Source organism: Canis lupus, chromosome 26 (genome assembly GCF_048164855.1).
Source record: "Canis lupus baileyi chromosome 26, mCanLup2.hap1, whole genome shotgun sequence".
NCBI classification, from domain to species: Eukaryota; Metazoa; Chordata; class Mammalia; order Carnivora; family Canidae; genus Canis; species Canis lupus.
Window position 1 is genome coordinate 47,568,144 of NC_132863.1, and position 18,219 is coordinate 47,586,362.

Genomic DNA, 18,219 nt, shown 5'->3' on the forward strand with positions numbered 1-18,219 from the left:
CAGCGCGAAATATTAGTTCGGCTCAGGCCGCCTCTGCTCTGAAGGCCAGTTAAAGGGCCCAGGGTGAGCCCATGGCCGGTCCCACAGGCTCCCGGGGCCTCGGAAGGCAACCAGGGGCTGCTGCCCGAGGCCGGGAGGCCACTCCCTGCGAGTCAGGGGCGCCAGGACGTCAGCAGTTATCACTCCCGAGGGAAAACAGAAACAACACGAATTCTCACTTTCCACAGGCGCGTACATTTACCTACAAACGCCGGTTCCCAATGTGGGTTCCTGGGCACGTTGCTGTGGCCCCTAGGGTTCCGTATTCACAAGTTAGCAGATGCTGAGTCCAACTATAGAAATGAAAAAAATGAGGGGGCGTGTTTTGGTTTTGTTTTGTTTCTTGAGTAGTCTCAACCCTGGCTGTATGTTAGAATCACCTCGGAAATTTTGTAAAAAAATTCCAATGCCTGGATCACACGGTTCAGTTAAACAATATTTTCTGGGTGTGGGCTGGCAGGAATCAGGCTTTTATTAAAAAAAAAAAAAAAAAGAGAAAACAAAAAAAAACCTCCCTGGGGGATTTGAACATGCAGCAGTGTTGGACACCATGACTGGCGATCTAGGAAGTTCCAGGTCGGAGGTGGCTGGAGGAGCAGCTCAGGCAAGGGAGCCCCTGACAGCTGTGGGGGTGGCTCCCCTCCGCGGAGACAGCTCCCCACCTGCTCTCCACTGCTGCAAGCCACAGGCTCCAAGGTCAGCATGTCTACACAGCAGGTTGACTGCCCCCCCCATCCCAGCAGCCCTGCTCCAGTGGAGAAATGAGGCAGCCGTCGTCCTCCGCCCAGATCCCTGACGGGGCAGGTGCCGGTGCCACCTCCCGCTGCTGCTCCCCAGCAGGAAGCCAGACAAGGACCCAGGATGGCCCCACCACCGTCTCCTCTGGGTAGCAACAGGTGTGTGCTACGGGGTGGAAACAACAGCTGTTAGTCAGTCTGCAGGTAAGAAACAAATGCAACCTCCTCGAATGCAGAAGAAGATATGCTTCATTTTTTTCCATGAAGTACTTTAGGTCACCAAAGCCACTGTCCCCATCATGTTTTTTTTTTTTTTTTCTCTACTGGTTTAATCGTTTTTAAAAATACAACTCAGTAGCATTCAGTGCATCAGGCTGTTTGGCAACAGCAGCTCCATCTAATCCCGGAACGGGCCGGTCACCCAGAGGGTGATCCTGCCCCCAGGAAGCGGTCACTGCCTGTCCCCAGCCCCCAGCCCCGGCAACGACTGGTCTGCCTGGGTCTCTGTGGACTCCCCAGTCCTGTGCGCTTCCTGTCCAGGGAAGCCACAAGGCCTGGCCTTTGCGTCTGGCTTTTCTCACTTGGTGTCGTGTTTGCATGCGCATCCACCGCAAAGCCAATGTCCATGCTCCCATCCCTTGTACGTGGATAAACAAGCGCAGTATGTCCGTACGGTGGGGGATAAAACTCACCCAGGTTTTCTTTAGAGCATCTTGCAGGAGTCGTGGGCATGACACTCAGGTTTCCAAAGCTGGAGACAGGGAAACAGACCAAGCACACTTTACACGACTAGCAGCAGAGGCAGGGGCCCGAGTTCCCCTCATCCCTAAAGCCCCGAGTGTCGCTAGCAGCTCCCTGGCGGTCAGCGGCCTGGCCTGGCGTGTGCTTTCCCTGCTTCAGGGGTCCTCAGCCCCGCACTCCCAGGAAGTGAGCGAGTTTCCCAAAGTAAACCCCCGTGTGGCGCCAGGGGGAAGGGCCAGAGATGTGGGGCAGGCACAGACGGAGACGCTTTGCAGACACGAAAGTGTCCCCGCTGGGGGCTCAGAGACCTTGGGCCCTCTGTCTAGGGCTGGCGGCCTGATATTTTGGGAACCGTGACAATAACAAAGCACCTGCTTACTATGCCCCGGGTGCCAGACGCTCTTCAAAGCGCTTCCTTGGCCTCATTCAAGCCACATGGGAACAGAGAGAGACGCATGTCGAGGGGGCCCGCTTCAACGCCTGTGCAGCTCAGGAAAACAGCTCTGCCCGTCTTGCCAGAGCCCCGGGCCACACGGAGCTGGGGAGCTCCTGAAAGGCGGCTGTCGGAGTCGAGCCGAGCTGGGCCGTGAGGGTACAACACACGTCAGCTCAATGGCTTTATGTGAGAAAAGGCACAGAATGTGCCTACTTGATAGTATTTGTATCGATTATATGTTGCAATGATAATATTTTGTATATATGTCGTTAGAGTCCATTTCACCTGGTGTCAGCTTGAAAATTTCAAATTTCACACCAGGCTCTGGGCACCTGGGTGGCTTAGTGAGTTGAGCAGCTGCCTTTGGCTCAGGTCATGGTCCCAGGATCCTGGGATCGAGTCCCGATCTAGCAGGGAGTCTGCTTCTCCCTCTCCTCCTGCCCTTCCTTTCTTCCCCCCACCCGCAGCTAGCTTGTGCTTGCTCTCTGTCTCTCTCTCTCTCTCTAATAAATAAATAAAATATTTTTAAAAATCTCACATGTTGCCCTTGTTAACATTTTAATTGGACAGCGATGGTCTAAAATGTGGGCTGTGCATACAAGGTAAGCACCACGGAGCTGAGAGGTGGAGCTCGCTCTCAGCCTTGCGTCCAGCCTGGCTTTACCACGTGCGAGCTGGGCTTCCTGAGACAGATCAGTTAATACCTCTGGGCCTCATCTGCCTCCCCTTTCAATGGACGACAAATCTTAGCAGACCCATGGCGTGATGGGACAGTCCGTGTCTGCAGGGACCAAGCCCAGGAACCGGCACGCAGGCAGGTGCCGGGCATCACTGCTGCTGCTTCTGTGACACCATCCTTCCCTCCAGGCGCGGAAGAGGTGGGTGGGAAAGGCAGAGAGAAATAAAGCTGCAGAAGGTCCCTTCACAGAGTCCCAAGTTGAATCTCTCCATCACCAGGAAACTACAAATCTTGTCCTTTTGATCCTTATTTACAGAATGTGTATCACAGCCAAGCCCCACACAAGACTCCAGGAGCCCGGGAGCGCCGATCTCAGGAGGGCGGACGCATCACGGAGCATCCATCCATTTCCCCAGGACACCGGCCATTCCTTCCCGGGCTCCTTTGTCTCTTGAAGTTAGTGGGTGACTTGTTTACCTTTAGAAGTCGTGGCCTCATATTTGGGTTCCGCCAAAGTCAGGGTAGATCATGAGGGGCAATGCGTGTGTTCCCTGCTGGGTGATGAGCTTGTGGGGGAGAGGAGAAGGGAGTCCGGTTGCAGTGGGTCCCGTCCCCTTCACACACCTGCTGTCTGAGCACAGACAAATCTCACGTAGGAGACGGGGATGCTTCCCACGTCACGGGCTGGTTGGGAGGCTAATTAAGTTAATGAACTCACAGGGCGCAGGCGGTGAACATATGCGTCCATCTTGATTACCAACATGTCACGCGTCCTACCGCAAGGTCTAGCCATGGAACAAGTGCTAAGTAAATTATGGGAGAACAGTAAGCTGAATCGCTTTCATTGTTGCAAGGAATACCTTTTACCCTTTTTTATTGTTGCAAAATGTCACGCGATTAAAGCTAAAACAATTCATTAGTGACAGTTTGGGTGGCTGCATGTGTGTCTGGGTGTACGTGCATGTCTGCACGTGTCTGCACGTGCGTGCATGTGTGCGTGTGCAGGGGAGAGGGGATTCAGCACTATGTGCACGTGTGTGTGTGTGTGTGTGTGTGTGTGCATGAAAGAGGCTCCTTCCCCGCCTCTCCTCTGCCGCTCCCGGCAGGCCCAGCCCTTCCCGCAGCCTTCTCGCCTCCACAGCCCTCGAGCCAGCGTGCTCTGGCGTGACGGAGTGTGGGACACGGCATCGTCGCCGGCTGGCTGACGGCGCTGAGCACGGAGCTGGCGTGGGGGGAAGGCCACCGGGCCTCGGCTCAGCAGAACCACCGGGCGCCCCCAGCCGGAAGCCACGCCCAGGCGACGGGGTTACCAAGTCTCAGCTGCAGTGGGTTCGCGTCCACCTCGCCCCTCCCCTGCCCTCCACTCACCAGGCCGCGCTGTTTACTGCTCAGAACACGCTCAGGATCCACGCGGCAGTTTCTGTTTAAAATCTATCTCACACGCTCAGAGCAAATTAAATCGGATGGAGCAGAAATCGCCTTGAAGGAAGTGAATGCGGTGACTAACTCCCCGGTTAACGTGGCTGGGTTCCTGCCACACTTCACCTGTCATCCGGGGCAGGCCCGGGGGGCAAGCCACTGGCCCCTTGGGTGTCCTCCGGGATCCGGCCCTGGGAGGTCCCACTCACCCCGTAGCTCTGGATTTCGATTCACGGTAGAGGTTGGCTGCTCGTGGAAATAAGGCGGCGTCTTGTTTCGAGTGGGTGGATGGATGAGGTTAGGATATTGCCTGTTCAGGATGGGAAAAATGCACACGGTGTTTGGGGAGCATGTGAAACAGAAGCAGCCACTTCTGGGCTAGAAATCGGAAGACGCTCAGAAGCCAGTGGGAAGGGATGAGGGGGCCATTTGGGCAACGTGGAGAGGAAGTGAAGTTGCCCTAGGAAATGATGATGGGCTTGTGCGGGGACCCAGGGCCGCTACAGGCTCTTGCGGTCAGTAGGGCAAGGCCCCCCCGGGGGTCGGCCTCCTCATGGCCCAAACCTGGGAACCCGGGACCTTCCATGCCAGAAGGGACTTTGCGGCTGTGATTATGGTTATGAACCTTCAGAGGGGGGATTTCCCTGGATTATCTGGGTGAGGCCAATTTAACCACACGAGTCCTTAAAAGCAGAGGGCCTTCCCCACCTATGGTCGGAGAGAGGCACACACGTGTAGGAGACGGATCTGAGACCTGACCTGCCGTCACTGGCTCCGAGGATGGAGGAAGGGGCATGAACCGAGCACCTGCAGATGCTGGGAAAGGCACCAAGGGGATTCTCACCTGGAGTCTCTGAAGGGAGCACAGCCCTGTGGGGCCCAGGGAGACCCAGTGCAGGCTTCTAACCTCCGGAACCGTGAGGCGATGCACGCGTACTGTGTAAGCCACGAAGTCTGCGCCACTCGGCTACCGCCGCCCCACAAAGCTCGGGCTGCCCGCTCACAATCACTCCCCGAGCCCCAGGCAACTTCTGCAAAGTGGGAGCATCAGCAGACCCACCCCACGCAAGGGCTTTAGGGGTCAAATACGGTTCTGAGGGGAGAAGTACTTGCCCCTTGCCCGTACTCCACGGTTGTGAGCCTAAGTTGGAGTAAAGAAAGGAAGGGGCCGTGTGCCACGAAATGCGAAATTTAGAATTTGTAATGATGGCAAGGGATACGAGGCATGATCCTGTAGCTAGGAGGCTTCTTGCAGCATGTTTTTAACAGTTGCAGAGAGTCACTCTGCTTGTAAGTGGGTGGGATGACTTGCAGGTGCCTCCCCTTCACGCACCCACAGCTCCAGCAGCCTCGTGGGCCCTGGGTGCTGCCCCCGGGATGGGGGCCTGGGGACACACATCTTGCCGAGCTGCATACGGTCCCCCGGCAGGGGCTCGGCGGATGGGGGAGACCCTAAGTACATGGAGGAACCAGACTTGGGCCTCGGGTCCAGCTTAGCCCTCCGCAGTCTCGACGACCCTGGGAACTGTGGCCGCTGCTCTGTGACTCCAACAGCAAGGAGGCCTCGTTCCCGCACGCCTGGGCTTCCTGAAATGGGGACTGGTCTATTTTCTTCTTACTTCCCAGGGAGAAAACCAAAGGCTTTTTATTCCCGCCACACAATCTCAGTACTTTATTCTCCCTGTAAGTAAATTCCTGCCTCTTTCCAGCTTCCCAGCAGCTCCCGCCCCCCCCAACCCCCACCCCCACCCCACCCCCGGGCCCTGCCTTGGGCACCTCCCTGCGTCTTCTTTTCCCTCCTGAGCATGTCCCCGCCCTCCCTGCCGGCTGGGCCCAGGGAAGGATCAGATCACTCACTGATCAGATCTACCTGAATTACCCCCACGGGAAACTCTCCTCCCCCAACCGCGGGGGGCCTGCCCCCCACCCCAGGCCCCTCGCCCCACAGGAGGCCCAGCCGTGCACAGCGCCACTTAGTGGCTGCGAGCCACAGGCGCACCCTGCTGGGAGCTGGCGAGACTTGGGGTGATGGGGAAAATCAGGGTTTTACGAAAATCATCTTTTCACTCTGTCCCCAGAACTCTGTGTGGATCTGAGAGCCGGGTAGGGATTTGCAGACAGTGGCAAACTATGAATGAAAGGGAATGTAAGACCGCACGCGGGTGTGAGGGTGAATTCAGCAGAACCATATGACGCGGGGAACGATCCGGCGTTCAACCTCATGTTTGTGTGTGGGGACCTGGGGACAAAAGTGAGATCTGTCATCACCTATCTATCTTCCAACCACCTACGTATCATCTGTCATCTGTCTATCTACCTTCGTCTATTTTCATACATAGACACATTTCACAGAAATACGGATCATGTGTTTCAGGAAAAGTACTAGAACTACCCTCTCCTGAGCTTCAAGAGGGAGCGCTGGACCCGGGGGCCGGGCGAGGTATTGTGCTGAGAGCCTCGCTGCGTGGATTTTCCCACTTAGGACACGTCTGCAGAGTGAGTGCTGAGAGCCCGAGCGGATGAAGACAACGCGAGGTGCCACAGGGGTGGGGCGGGGACGTCCCTTCGCTGTGGGGACTCAGCAACAGCCAAGGACGTGGTGGCCGATGGACGTGGATGCGGTTAGTCATGAGCGTGGGGCTGATGGCGGCCACCAGCCTTCTAACGAGGCGCTCCCGGCCCTAGATTTGACCATCGGCCCTGCTCTCCTCTCCCATCGATGCCAGGCTCCTGCTCTCTCTGCTTCCCTCCCAGTCACCCCTTGTCCACACAGGACAGATGGGCTGCCCCACACCCACCGCATGTCCTACAGGGTCCCCAGCCACCGGCCACTGGCGCTGGTCTCTTCCAGACCCTGTGGGAGATCACGACGACTGCTCCGGCCAACGGGAATGTCCCCGCAGGTCACACGGCCAGGAGAGTGGGCCCCGTCCCCCAACAGGCCAGCGCAGGCCTTGGCCCTGGGCACCCCTCGTGCCCGCGGTGCTCTGAGTGTCCTCCTCGGGGGCCTCCCCGCTACGTGCCAGACGCACTGTAGGCACAAGTGGCGTCTGTCCAACCGCGGCGAGGCTCTGGGGGAGTGGGGCCCTCGCTGCCGGGTGCCTGGAGGGACAGGCGGGGAGGACGGCTTCCCTCCGGGCTGTCGCAGGAGGTGCGGAAGCTATCCCAGCTCCAAGCACTTCCACCCACCGAGGCTGGCCGCACATGTGCTGTTCGCCAGCATTGCCCACACTCCCCACTCTGGCATTTGCAGCCCAGTGAGTCTCTCTAGTGGGGCCGTGCGGGGACTGGAGGCTGTCCAGCAGCACACGATGCCGCTAGCATCCCCAGCGTGCCTACTCTCGCCCCGTGGTGACAACAGATACACCCGAGATGTTGCCGAATGTCCCCGGGGGCAAACTCACCACTGCCTCCCCTGTATCGAATTCTCCATCCTCGCCATCTGCCTGCCAGGGGGCCATGATCATTTCCTTACAGAACAGGAAGTTGAGCTCTGAGATGTTGACACACTTGCTCAAGGTCACACAGCCAGTAAGTCAAGGCGTAGAAAATTGAACTCATACGCTAGCCTTTCTGGAAGTCTCCAGAACGGCATCTATTGTCCTTTACCCCTTTGGAAAACACTATCACTGAGCACTCGGTGTCTCAACCATGGGAGCTGGGATGACCCACACCCAGTCAGCAAGTACCAAGTCCAGATAGGAAGTTACCTTGATGCTGAGAGTCGCTGCCGCGCTGCAGGCCCAGATCAGCAAGCAAGCAGGGGAGCACGGGTCTCTGGTGAGTGGGGTTGGAGCCTGGCTCCTGCCTCCCTGAGAACCTCCTTCTGCCCTCATCAGAGATTCACAGTGTGCAGGGGAGGGGAGCTGCATGACCAAATGGGCTCATCATTTCTCATTAGTTTGGGGGCAGGTGTTAGCAGGACCAGGACTAGGGTGAGGTGCACCAGGCACCTAAGGGCTGACCCCTACTTGCCCAGCCTTGAGAGTGATGCTGCTGCATACCTGCACCCTGGGGGCCTCTTGTGCACCCCCTGCACACATGCCCCAGCACCTCCTGTGCCCTGACTGGTCCCAGTTCTGGCTCTTCGTCTTGCCCTCATGGCCCTTAGATTCATATTTGTCCCAGTGGCCATGGTGGACCCCTCAACGTCTCCCATACCCTCTCCAAAAGCTTTCCCAGTGTGTTCAGAGGAGGGTGTGCAGCCCCCTGGCAATCCTTCCAGCAAGAAAGACTCATCCTACAAGACACTTTGTCAAGGGAGTCTAGCCTGGGGTGAGCCATCAAATGTAGGCCAAAGCAGGCCAACCCCAGGCCAGCTCAGGTCAACCCAGGTCAGTCCAGGTCAGCAGAGATCTACTGGGGCAGCCCAGGCCCAGTCCAGACCCAACCCAGGCCCAACCCAGGTCAACCCAGGCCCAACCCAGGTCAACACAGACCCAACCCAGGCCCAGCCCGGGTTAACCCAGGTCAACCCAGGTCAACCTAGGCCCAACCTAGGCCCAACTCAGGCCCAACTCAGGTCAACCCAGGCCCAATCCAGGCCCAACCCAGGCCTGACCAAAGTCAACCCAGGCCCAACCAGGTTCGCTCACCTCAGGCCAACCCAGGCCAGTCCAGGTCAGCAGAGATCTACTGGGGCAACCCAGGCCCAATCCAGGCCCAACCCAGGCCCAACCCAGGTCAACCCAAGCCCAACTCAGACCCAATCCAGGCCCAACCCAGGCCCAACCCAGGTCAACCCAGGCCCAACCCAGGTCAACCCAGGTCAACCTAGGCCCAACCTAGACCCAACTCAGGCCCAACTCAGGTCAACCCAGGCCAGTCCAGGTCAGCAGAGATCTACTGGGGCAACCCAGACCCAATCCAGGACCAACCCAGGCCCAACCCAGGTCAACCCAAGCCCAACCCAGACCCAACCCAGGTCAACCCAGGCCCAATCCAGGCCCAACCCAGGTAAACCAAAGTCAACCCAGGCCCAACCCAGGCTCAACTCAGGCCAACCCAGGCCAGTCCAGGTCAGCAGAGATCTACTGGGGCAAACCAGGCCCAATCCAGGCCCAACCCAGGCCCAATCCAGGCCAGGCCACACCTAGCTCAGTGGACTCCACTCTCAGAGAAATAGGTTGCTGATGTCCAAATGCAGAAGAAGTGGAAGTTTTGGCCCAATTCTACCCCATCCCAGGGTCTCTGAAGGCTGATAAAAGGCACAGCTTTCCTGATGAAACACTGCCTACAAAACGGCCCGACAGACATTAGCATCCGGGAGCCGCCCAAACAAAAGCCCTGCCAGGTCCGGCACCCGGAGCTCAGCTGTTTGATAGCATGTGCTGCCGCCGAGGCACAGCGCTGCTAGCTCCTTGACATCACTTTCAAACCACTGCTTTATTTCAATAATTATAAAGCTTCCTGGCCTCTGACAAATAAACGGAAAGCCTTCCCACGTGCGGGAAGAGCCGGCAAAGGGAATGGTATCAGAGCTGGGCCTCGCCCTCCCCTGTGGGGTCTGTTCTTCCTAATTTGTGTTTGCCCAGAGCAATGGGGATTCCAGAGGCTGGCAGGCTTGTTACTCACTTTCCACCCCCGTCAATCTCAGTGAGGTTTTACATTATTGGATATGAGTTTGGGGTGAATTATTCAGGTTTCAAATTTTGATGAATGGAGGGGAAAATGCCTGTAGAGAACACAGAACTCTGTCAAACAGGCACAGGTGTGTGTGTGTATGTGTGTGTGTGTGTGTGTGTGTGTGTTGAGAAAACAAACATCACCTTTGCCAATCCCCACTTGTCCTTCCTGTAAAGCCTTCCCTGCGCATCCCGCAGGCCTGGGAGCAGAGCGCCGGGCGGTGGGGGCCCTGTCTGCGAGCCCACTGGGGGCCGCTCGCCCATCTCCCCGGGCATCCCCTGTGTGTGTGTCAGTAATAGTAACGATCTACGTGCCGTCGGGCACTGGGCCGACCACAGTGTGCCATGCACTCGCCCAGGGAGCCGGCACCAACCGCGCGTGGCCTGGGGGACCGTCTGCAGTAACGCACGGTACCCCGAGACGGACCGGGGCCCAGGGAGTGCGCCGTCACTGTGCCCCCCACAAGCACCTCTGGGACGCTCTTGCCAGCAGCTTGGCAGCGGGTGGTGTGGCTATTTCTGTGTGAGAGCCAAGGGTCACCAAGCTGCCCCACGGCCACCTCGAATAAATTGGGAAATTTGCCTGATGGTACCGTCCCTGCGTCACCTGTCAGTAAGGGGCGCCCCCGGTTTCGTGAGAGCCTCCTCGGAAGGAAGGCGGGACGTGGAGGAGCCGCAAAGCGCTGTGACGGAGCCATGTGCTTCTGCACGGTCATGACCGTGACCCGCGGCCTCCCGGAGGCACTTGCGGGCCGATCGCCTGGGCACGGCCGCCAGGTCAGCGGGCGGGGCGCCGCAGCTGGGTGCACACCTCCCTGCTTGAAAGCTGATCTCTGGTCTCCGAGCTTAGCTGGCTTCGGTGATGTGTTATTACGACACCTCCTCCACCTCGTATTATTAATTTCATTTATAGCAGAACCAATAACTCATACATTCAAGGCAGTTTGTCATGCATACCTGTAAATAGATTGAAAGTTTACTGAAGCATGCTGGGTAAACACGAATCTGGTGTCTGCTCGTCTCCTGGCCCCGCGCCAAGTTCTTTAGATTCGGGCCATATTTTTTATAATGCATATGAATCTATGCCACAAAGACAGCCTCGCCACCCCCAGCCCCTGCCACCATCACCCCTGAAATTCCATTTAGTTTCAATTTTACTGCTCAAAGCGGCTCTGTTGGAGCTGCATCCTCTGAAGGTGATATGTCGCTGCGTCATCGTCGTATTGATTTAGAGGAGCCGCCTGCAAGCGCCCGGGCTCCTATCACTGGGCAGGACCCACCTCACCCCTCACGAGGTGAGTAAACAGAGGCAGGGGTCCCCCGGAAGAGGGGCCGCCGGCAGCAGGGGCGCAGGACCGGCCCGGCAGGCTGGACCCCAAGGCGGCCTGGAGTCCCTGACAGGGGTCCCGGTGCAGGCCGTCTGAATAATTAAAGAGGCAAGCTGCTTGCATAGAGCAAACCTTCTATTTCCCCTTAAGGCTGCAGCTAAAGAACGTAAAATGGGATGTGCGAATATTACCAGTCTATGGACCTTTTGACGATCATTTCCCGAAATTTGTCCTAGAGGGCCACCGGCATATGTGCTCACGGATGACACATGTTCAAGGTAAGGAGTGCCCTGGGCTCTGGGGGCAGGACCCCAGGCCCAGGCTGCAGAGCTGGGCTCAGTTTAACCCGTTTCATGGAGCTCTGTGTTCGCTGCCTTCCGAGCACCCACCCCTCAGAGTTCTCGGCAGGAGCGGGGGGCAGGACATTCCACTCCCTCATCAGGGAGGCAGGGTGACTGACTGCTCCCCCCCCATGTGGGCAGGCATGTGACCCAGGCATGGCCAATCCGAGCACCGAGTCACCCTGGCACAGAGACTAGTTCAGAGGGCTACAAGGACCAGGCTGGCCCAACGAGGCTCCTTCCAGGACTTGTACTCAGATGACTGATGAGCCAGGTCTCCTGTTGCTTGCGTTCCTGACAAGGAAGGGCATAAAAGTGCTGCCAGTGGCCGTTTTCCTAGTAGAAGGAGAACCCTGATTCATCATGAAGCTAATATGTGTGATACAGAAGGGGACAAGGGCTGGGGTCAAAAGAAATCTATTCAGCACCTGGATCCAGCCGTGCCTGAAGACAAAGTATGTCTTGCCTTTTGAGTGACCCGAGCCGATATACATTATTCTAATTTCTTTAGCAGAAGCCAGCGTGAGGTGGAATTTACTCTCTTCTAACTGGCAAACAATATCCTGGTGATGCAACTTAGACCCCGCGAAGAGTAGCGCGAAGAGCCAGTGTCTCCCCATCCCTTCCTGCAATTGTTTGGCTTTCCTTGCAACCGCAAGAGTCTGATTCCAAGCTAATGGTAGTCTTTGAATTCCTTCAAGTGCTATCCTTTGTAAAAGCAATCTCTCAGGCTGTCAGAGTGCGAAGTGATCCGATTGTGTGCAGGAAATGTATCATTTTAAAATGAAAACGGAAAGGCGGGTTTTCTCTAAGGTCTTTTCTTTGAAACCGTGTGTCACCTATTCCAGCATTTTCAGTCCCCTCCCCGCTGCTTTACTGCTTTAGAGGCAACCAGATATTCCTCCAGCGTCCAGCCAGCCTTGTCCCCAGCTACGTCGAACTCCAGTCCCCGGATTCGGACTCTGCGTGCGAGCTGCCCTGAAAGCCACTGACCGAGCCCTTGGCCCAGCTGCCTGCCACCGGGTCCCCTCTCCCAGGGGCCACGAATGATGCCCGTGAATATGCTGGACTTCAGTTGAACTATTAATTTTACTGTACAAAGCCGGGGTCAACGGCATTTGGAACACAGCAGGAAAATCTACGTAAATGAACACACACAAGTATGCAGAAGGCTCTGCAAACACATGTCCCCGGAGGTGGCCGGGCTGCCACCGAACCGTGTCACACAGGTGGCCCGAGTCCTGATTTCATTCCCGACCTCAGGGAAACAGCCAAAGCTCCGACAATCCTTGGGTTTCTGATTACAACGGAAACACTGTCTGCGCTGGAGACCCCGTGTCTCCCGTTGCGTGCGAGCTTCCCCGGACTCAGATGGTGCCGGAAGGGCGGGAAAGGCCCAATGTCAGCTGCAAGGTTCGAAGCCAGGGCTTGGTTTCTGATTTTATGTAAATGTGGGTAAAACTTTCTGCCCGCCTTCTGCCTAGATGCCATGTTTTCCGTGACTTTCAGGGAGGAAAACAGAGTTTTCCAGGTTCTGTGGTGTGGTTGTGCCAGACGTGGGGCCAGTCTCTCCGGGTGTGGGGATGCTTCCGGGAGGAGGTCCCGTCTGAAAATCCACTGGGTCCCTGGCCTGAAAGTCGGGCCTGACACAGCCGTGGCTGCACACAGTCCACCGAGGGATTCTCAACTGCTTTCTGCATGTGGACTTTTTATCCTGCAACTTTTACTTTGTGTGTGTGTGTGTGTGTGTGTGTGTGATCTCTAGACTTTTCTACATATAAGATCATGTCATCTGCCAACAGATAATTTTACTCTTTTCTTCCACTTTGGGTGACTTTATCTCTTTGTTTGGCCAGTTGCTCTGGCTCGGGCTCCCCGTGCCATGTTGGGTAGGAGCAGTGGCGGGAGCGGGCGTCCTTGCCTTCTCTGTTTTCTACCACTGAGTGTGATGTGAGTTGTGGGTTTGGCATGTGCAGCCTTTGTTGTGTTCAGGGACATTTCTTTCCATTTCTGGTCTGCTGAGAGTTTTCTCTGATGAAGGGACTTGAATTTTGTCAAATGTTTTTTTCCCAAGTTTATTAGGATGATCATATGACCTCAACTGTGAATGCGATGTGTCACATCACCCAGTGTCTGTATGCCAAACCATCCCTGCATCCCAGAGACAAACCCCACTTGGTCGTGGTGTCCTGTCCGACCCTCTCAATGTGTTGTTGTATTCGGTTTGCTAATCCGCTTTTGTCAGGGATACTGCCTGATGAAAATAACTTCCCTGTGTTTTTCTCTGGTTTTGCTGTCAGGGTAACGCTGGCCTCATACAGCGAGTTTGGAAGTGTTCCGATCTCTTTGGAGAGGTTTAAGAAGGATTTGGAACTGATTTTCCTTTAAACATTTAGTGGAATTCACCAGTAAAGCCGTCTGGTCGGGCGCTTTTCTTTGTCGGGAGATCTTTGATTGATCAATCTCCTTAGTCACGATCGATGTCTTCAGATTTCTTCTTTCTCCCTGATTTGGTCTTGGTGGGATGTACGTTTCTAGGAATCTAGCCATTTCTTCTAGGTCGTCCTATCTGCCGGCATAAAATTGTGTGTAGTCTCTAATGATCCTTGGTTTTCTATGGAATCAGTTGCAATAGCTCCTCTTTCTAATCTTGAGTCTTTTTGTTGCTTAATCTAACTGAAGTTTTGTCGATTTTGTTTATATTTCAGAAAACAATTCTGTTTTGTACGGGTTTTTTTTTTCAATTTTTAAAAAATTCTCTTATCTCATGTATTTCTGCTCCAATCTTTACTATTTCCTTCCTTCTGCCAACTGTGGGTTCAGTTTGTTTTTCTTTTAGTTCCTGGAGGTGTAAAGTCAGGTTGTTTATTTGAGATCTTCCTTCCTTTCTATGGTAGGCGTTTATCACTACAAACTTCTCTCTTGGCACTGCTTTTGCTGCATCCTATCATTTTATGTTCTGTTTTTGCTTTCATTTGTCTCAAGACATTTTCTAAAATCCTCTTTCATTTCTGCTGATTGTCCAAGAATGTGTTAATTTCCACGTATTTGTGAATTTTCCCGTATTTCTTCCGCTATTTTATTTGCAGTTTCATTCAGTTGTGATGAGAAACGATACCTGATATGATCTCAGTCTTCTCAAATGTATTAAGACTAGTTTGATGACCTAATAGGTGATCTATCTTGAGGAATTCTCCACGTGTGCTTGAGAAGAACGTACACACACTCCTATCTTCATTGCAGTGTTATTCACAGCAGCCAAGAGGTGGAAAAAATCCTCAGTGCCCATTGATGGGTGGATGGATAAATAAAATGTGGTGTATGCAAACCATAGAACATTATTCGGTTTTGAGCAGAAGGAAAAACTGCCATTGGCAACAACGTGGATGAACCCGGAGGATATCGTGCTGAGTGAATATGCCAGACACAGAAGGACAAAACGTGGATAATTTCAGTTATGTGAAAGGAGCTAAAATAGACTCTAAGAAACAGAGCATAGACACTTGGTGGTTTCCAAGGGCTTGGGGAGGGGAAGTGGGGAGCTGTCCTTCGATGGGAATAAAGTTTGAGTAAGTTCTAGGGATGCTGTACGACTTGGGGACCATAGTCAACAATACCTTACTGCGCACCTACGATTTTGCAAAGAGGGTAGAACTCATGTTAACTGTTCTTATCACAGTAAAAGGATAAATGAATGAATGAATGTTCACTCATAAGAAAATACGATGCTCTCAGGAGTAGGGAGACGGGGAGGATGGAGGGTGCTTTACCAGCTGCTTACTGACCAGGCACCTGGAGCTCCACTCAGAAAGTCACTTTCCAATGTTATATTTCTGCCCTACGGTTGGGTCACTTTGCTCTCCGATTACCTGAGAGATTGGTTTTACCAAGGATAGGAACGGGGGTCCTCATCTACTAACTCCCACCCACCACTGGTTGCAGGGAATGACCCTGTCCTCCCTGTGTGTGTGCACATGCACACATGTACACACCCCTTGGGTTTGGCTTGTGCAGGGGTGAGGCATGCTCGAGAGGCAGAAGGAGGTACTTCCAGGTAGGCAGCCACCTGGGTGCTCAGCACACCTTAGTGATGTGATCTACCTGGAGCAACAGCTTCATTGCAGAGCCTGCCCTGGGGCCCCCAGATTACCCTGGCCTGGGCTGTAGAGGGGTCTCAGCTATTCCAGGGTCTGGGGCTGCATTTGGCAAATTGCACATCCCGAATGTCACTTGCAAGATGAGCTTGTGGAGCAGGGCCTATGTGGGAAGAACCTCCCCTGCCTGCTGCTTGTGGGACAAGCTACCTCCACCAAGTATACTTGTTCTGGCCTCAGCTGTGCATTATCCCCAGCCCCCCCCCTTGCTCTGTGGGCTCTTCATGTGCAGCTGGATGATCAAAGAGTGAGCCTCACAGAGGCCCCGCTCCAATACAGTGTCACTCAGCAGAGGCCCCGGGCTGGAGTCATCATGCCTGGCCTCTGATGTCAGTGGGACCAGGGAGATGTAGAATGACAGAAGCACATCACACATTTACCATCTTAGAGGCAGTTTATATCCACTTCCCCTGCCTACCCTCCTGGGGAGCTCTGTTCACACAGGCGACAAATGTCCCCCAGTGCCCTTTGCATGATCACCGAGAACCCAACGCACACACAGCTGAGCCCACCTGAAAAGAACCCTCCAGCCGTAGCCCAAACTGCTCGGCCTGAGGAAGGACAGGTAACCTGTGTTCGGTCTCTGGAAATGCATTGTTTTGCTCGTTTTCTTTTGTTTTCTCTCTTTCCACTTCCCCTGCCTCTTTCTGACATTGGAGAAAATAGGACTTGAGATGCACAGTGCCTGTCTTGCCTTCCCCCTGCAAACTGGAGTGTGAGCAGAATAACGCAGTCCATGTGTGAAGGGAGGGTGTGGAAGGGGCCTGCATGCTGAGCCAGGGCCTCGTGGGGCTGCTCCTTCCTTCCAGCTGCGTGAGAGAAGCAAACCTCTTAGGACGGGGTTGGGATTTTCAGCTCCAAGTTCTGTGTGTAAGGCTGGAGTCAACTAGACATTGGGCCAAATCAACTGGCTGGGATTGGCTGTTCCCCGTGAGCTGCTGGAAGAACACCCACCTCCCCCTGACCCTACAAGACCAAAGGGCTGCCGGGACAGCTCACCAGCATCAGGGACAGGCTTCCTCCCTGTGTCTTCACCATGACTTGCTAAGTGAGCAGGCTTCGGAAACAGTTATGTGGGTCTGAGTCCACACTACCTCTTAGGCTGGGCTATGCTACAGTTCGTTATCTATTGCCGTGTAACAAATTGTCCCGTAACTTAGTGTCATAAAACATCCACTTCCAGTTGTATCTCAGTTTTATGGGTCAGGAATTTGGACAGGACTCAGCTGGGTGAGTTCTCCACAGACGTCAGTGGAGGAGACTCGGTGGTCCTCAGTGGTGGGTGGGCTGGTCTGGAGAGTCCTGGAGAGCTTCGCTCACAAGGCAGCATGCGGCAATGACAGCACAAGGCACCCTGCACCTGGCCACTCTGGCATGGTGGCCTCAGGGTGGTCAGATAGTGCACAGGGCAGCTCAGGGGCCCAGCAAGGATGCTTCAAGAGGTGCCCTGGGGGCTGCAAGGCTTCCTATGACCTAGTCTCAGAGAGCCAAATGTCCGTTCTATCACATTTGGCCACTAAGGCCAGCCCAGATTCCAGAGAGGGCAACGCGTGTCACCTCTTGGCGGGAACGGCAGCAAAGAACCTCCTGCTGCCACTCCGATTCTACCCCAGGCCAAGCTGCTGCTTCTGACACAGGTCTTGATTCTTCCTGAGTGAATGGCAGTAGTCATGGGCCTGACTTTGGAAAATGGGCGTGAGGATAAAGTGGGGTGATGCGCAGAAGCTCTCTGTTTTTGGCCCTTGAATAGGGTCTGTGGGGAAGGTGGCTCCTCTTTCCTCGGTTCATCCCAGACAGAAGCTTCCTGACCACATGCGCCGGGGCTGCCCACCCACGACGCCAGCCCTCTGCCTCCCAGTTGCGCCATCTCCCCAGCTCTTGTACCACATTCCTCCCCACACTGCGTCTCAAGTGCGATAAACCGGCTCCTGCGTAGCGAAGGCTGTGGCGCTCGGCGAAGATCATTATCTCTTAAGAGCAATGAGTATTTGTTGAGAATATGCCTTCCCCAGCAATAATTTATAAATGAAAGAGAGAACAATCATAATAGTCATTGAAATCCCAAAAAGAAGGAGACTATTTATAAATGCAGAGTGCTTCATCCTTGCCAATTCCCGAATCTTAAGTACCTAAGTGGGAGAGAGTGAGGGCAACTTTGTTAATTGGCATCTAAAAATCTGTGTTGTGAAAGGTGCTCACCAGGACTCAGAAGAGATTAGAGTGCTGCCAGCAGGCTCCGGGGCAGCGTGGCTCAGCCGGGGCGCGGGCGTTGTGGGCACGGAGGCGGCGGCGGTGGGAGGGAGGTGCCGGGGATCGACACCCCTGGGCCCACCCCCAGCTCACTGCCAAGATGCCGGGGGCCTGGGCTGGAGGCCCCGAGGTTGGGACCCCGGGTGCCAAGAACCCTGGAAGGCAGGAGAGAGACTTACTCAGGATTCATCTAGGGGACGAGCCTATAGTCTTCACTGTCTGAAAACCCAGGGATATCGGGAAGCAAATGAGATGTCCTTAAATAGGGGGCTGGATAAACAAACTGGGGTACATCTGCACAATGGAACGTTAGTCAGTGCTAAAAACACGGGGAGGGGGGGATCAGGGCACATGGCGAAGTGAGAGAAGCACCCTGAACAGGCGACACACCATGCGGTTCCAACTATATGACCTTCTGGCAGAGGCAGAGCTGTGGAGGTTAGAAAGCGCCGTGCCTGCCAGGGGTTGGGG